Source organism: Dermacentor variabilis, chromosome 3 (assembly GCF_050947875.1).
Source record: "Dermacentor variabilis isolate Ectoservices chromosome 3, ASM5094787v1, whole genome shotgun sequence".
Taxonomy (NCBI): domain Eukaryota; kingdom Metazoa; phylum Arthropoda; class Arachnida; order Ixodida; family Ixodidae; genus Dermacentor; species Dermacentor variabilis.
In genome coordinates, this window is record NC_134570.1 from 34,464,360 (window position 1) to 34,468,561 (window position 4,202).

General features: G+C 50.8%; 1 non-coding gene across 1 annotated transcript; it reads right to left on the reverse strand.

The window, feature by feature from the left end:
* Positions 1-746: 746 nt before the first annotated feature.
* Positions 747-821, reverse strand: TRNAS-GGA (transfer RNA serine (anticodon GGA)). The gene has a single exon. It is a non-coding gene; the product is annotated as a tRNA-Ser (tRNA).
* Positions 822-4,202: the final 3,381 nt, after the last annotated feature.

Sequence of the window (4,202 nt, forward strand, 5' to 3'; positions counted from 1 at the left end):
TGGCAGAGCACAGGCCGCACCACGCGGCTTCACATTTAAAACAGCCATGAGTGCATAATTCCTGTGAGCTGTGTTGTCTAGTCAGCTATCAATGCGGCTAAACATTTGCAATATGTGCTCTTCAAAAGTTGGACGACACCGAAATAATGCCACTCTGTAACCGGCTTGACAACCTTATGCGACCCTGAAACTTGCGCATCGTTGTTGATAAGCTTTTGAATAGCGACTATCCGTAACCTAGCAGTTCTCATCAGTTCCATTAAACCGAATGGCTTTCTTTGGCTAAATCGGCCCTTCGTTCTCTCGTTCGTTTGTTCATTCGTTCGTTCGTTTGTTCGTTCGAGATATTCGCTTACATTGACAATCATTGTCGATGGTTTCTGCACGATTTTTACAATGGAAACACTTTCTCACTGCGGATCAATTTCGACCACCTGAAATTCTTTCGACCATCTGGAACAAATGGGTAGTCGAAAACCCGGGATCTTGTGCTTCTCAGAAGAACGCTACGTCCACTGAGCTACAGCGGCAGATACTAACTTAAACTGAACTATATATAGTGTTGCTCCTAAGTGTCCATTTAAATCTTACTATTCGGTATGACGTAGTAGTTCTGCGGAAACCCGCAAGGTGGAGAGAAGTAATGAATAAAGGGAAAATGAGACATCCACCCGTTCGTAGCAATTGCTACAAAGGAAACCCATACGGGTTCCTCGAAAGAAAAGCCTCATAGTTGAAGAAAAATTCGTCCTGGTCCGGGACTCGAACCCGGGACCACCGCCTTTCCGGGGCAGCCGCTCTACCATCTGAGCTAACCAGGCGGCTAGCAGATGGCAGAACGAAGTCGAATTTGTCGACAACACTAAGCAAATGCAAGAGTTTGACGTAGTAGTTCTGCGGAAACTCGCAAGGTGGAGAGAAGTAATGAATAAAGGGAAAATGAGACATCCACCCGTTCGTAGCAAGTGCTACAAAGGAAACCCATACGGGTTCCTCGAAAGAAAAGCCTCAAAGTTGCCTCATAGGTGTTGTCGACAAATTCGACTTCGTTCTGCCATCTGCTAGCCGCCTGGTTAGCTCAGATGGTAGAGCGGCTGCCCCGGAAAGGCGGTGGTCCCGGGTTCGAGTCCCGGACCAGGACGAATTTTTCTTCAACTATGAGGCTTTTCTTTCGAGGAACCCGTATGGGTTTCCTTTGTAGCAATTGCTACGAACGGGTGGATGTCTCATTTTCCCTTTATTCATTACTATTCGGTATAGGCATCGTAGCAACTTGCCGTAGACCGCCCTCTGACGAGCATGGGCTGTGAATAAACAACGGGCTGCGCAGCTCAGCAACGCAGTGTGGATATTATACCGATCACGTCCACAAGTGCAACGGACTGACTCCTTCGAATTGACCGTGTGCACGACTATAGAAGAAGGTGTCGTCCTAGTTATAAATCCTCAACGCATGCCAGAGAACGAGCGGAGGCAGGGAATAACTTATAAAGCAAGAGCACCGGAAGAGCTAAGGGAAAGCGGGAAAATAATCAAGACTAGAAAGGGATTGAAAGTAATGAAACCAACGTGAGTATCAAGATGCGCGCTTGAAAGGGCTATCGGTATGCAGTATTGCAGGTAAGAACCTGGGTCTATTTTAGCTGCATGACGATTTCGCAAGGAAACCAGGGGCGGAACATAGCCTCATGCTATTCTCTCAGCCGATGAAGCCATTAAGCCGATAAAATGATGCGAAATGAAATGGGCCCCCTGCGCACACTCAATACGAAGGAAATCAGTCTTTCAAGGTCTCGTTTATCATCCGGACCAGGTGACCGCAAAAGTGGAATTGTACAGCGCACCGACACCACCTTTGTGTATGAGCCGCTTTTCCTGAAAAGCTGCTCGGACAAGCTGTGCGCTGAAGTCGGGCGCATTACCAAGATGCCCCCGGGACTGTAGGGTGGACGTCGCCGGCGGAGGGAAAGTACATCGGCAAAAGGAGCGCGCCAGACGAGGGCGCAAACGAAGACGAATAAGTGCTTGTTTGGAGGCGAAAACGCCCCGGAAAGTGAAAGGCCGCTCCAAATATCGTAGCTACAGTCTCGCAGAGTCTGCACGAGGCACAGAAGGCAACTCTTTGCATGAGTGTCGTCTTCCAACTCGGCCGGCAACCGAGACGCAAAGAAGGTTGAAGGCAATGGAAAGAGGAAGGCCCAGCGGATATCGTGCCCCGAATCGAGCGAGCGACCGTGACAGACCGACCATCACAACTCCAGCCCAAGTTGGGGCCGAAGAAAAGCTAGAGAGCGAGCACAAAATAAAATAAAAAGGAATTATTTACGACGTCTTATCTCAGTGTCCACGCGCCTGCCGGATGTGGGACAAAAGCGCCGGGGGCCTTCCCAAAAAGTCCGGGGAAAGTGCGCCGAATAAAAACTGATTCAGAACAGTCGCCCGCACCGGGGCTACCCCCTTCAGAAGCCGCCCGACATCCTTCCTCTCCGCTTCGACCCCCGCTGTCCTCAGTGCACGTAGTACAGGCGTGCGTCAGCGCGTCTGGGTCGAAGACCCAGACGATGACCCTTCCTTCTGCGAGGCTGAAGACGTCGAAAGGGTCGTGCTCTGGAAATCGAAAACTGCGTTTCTGCGCTTGTGTGTGCGTGTAATACTTTACGCGCCGGCACTTTTTTTTTTACTTCTCCCCTTTGCTGGGGAGGCCCCCTCTTCTCGCGTCCACGCAGTGCATACCTCTTTCACCTCCGTCCATTCCTCAAAGCAGCAGACGCACGAGAACAGAAGCGTCTGCCGCCGTCTGAGGTCCAGAAGAAAGGATTGCAGAACACTCCCGGCTGCTCGCGCCATTGTCCACCTGGTCCGCGCGCCCTGGTCTGCCCTGGATCTCGGGGCTGCGGGGTGCCCCTCTCACCGCCTTCTGGATGTTTCTCCCCTTTCTTCACCCGTGCACGTGCTCTCCCCTCGGCGCTGCGAAACAAACAAGTTGAGGCCGGCCAGAATGGTAAACACGGCGCTCGGGCCAAGGAAAAAGAAAGTTTCGAGAAGGTTGTGATGTCTTCGACGCTGTTTACTCGCACACGAGGGACCACCTCCGAGGCCGTATAAGCGAGCGACACGGCGTTTCATTGAGAACCGGCGCTAAGGGAAGTGAGGGAAAGAAGGGTAAAGACGACAGTCCAAGCTGTCTGGCGGGGGAAAAGGGGAGACGATTTCTTTCGTCTCTCCCTCTTTCTTACTTGGTCGAAAATTTGCTTACGGCTGTCGCAGCGCCGGGTGCTGGCGAGACGCGACATTCAATGGAAACAGGATGCACGGATCGGGCGACGGGAAGTTAGGGTATAGGGTGGCCACAGCTTGGTACGAGGAGTGGGTATGTAGAGCGCCCTGGGCAGAGGCATCGGTCGCGATGCAGACGCGCCTCGGTGTCGAAGGTGCACACAAAGGGTGCAAGACCAGGGGTTTTCCCTTTCGCTCCATGGCGGGCACCCGGGTCCATTGTCTTGCCTTGACCAGGTGCTGCTGCAAGAGATTCGGTGGCCACGTGCACTCTCGGGGAGAAAGTAGAGCGCATGGCGCGTGCCGCTTGCGCGTGACTACGCAGATGGCCCGCCGTGGAAGACAACTTAGCAGGCCATTGCCCACATCAAGACAACGTCGGCAGCCTTTTGTGCGTGGTCGCAACCGTGTCTCGAATCTCTCAGAACGATCACTTTAAAGGTGGAGACTAAGGATGAGCACTCAATTAATTTAGATTGGTAAGTCATTAGTTGGAAGGTACTTTTTTACTTTATTCATTTCGCGGGAAAGTGTTGATAATTACTGAACAAAATAAAGATCGAACGTTTCATTTTATTATTCTAGTTACGCGCCCATACTTCGTCGGCGCCGGTATGTCAATGTGACGTCGAAGATTTCAAAGTATCTCTTGTATTTGAACCGTTGACGTGCTAATTCTTGAAACTTACTAGGTTGAGTATATGTTTAATTTATATGCAATGTAACATTTTGCCTGTCCAAATTTATGACGTCCCGGATAGCTGGCGGGGAAATTAAATCGACTGTGTCACCACCGGCCTTTAATTCTTGCGTGTACTTTTTTTTTTTTGCCTTCCTCAGGCTTCCTGTCAGGTAACAGCAGCCGCTTTGCAAAATCAAAAGATACTTTACTATAATCCAGGTTAACTTATCTCTCCGCTTTAGTG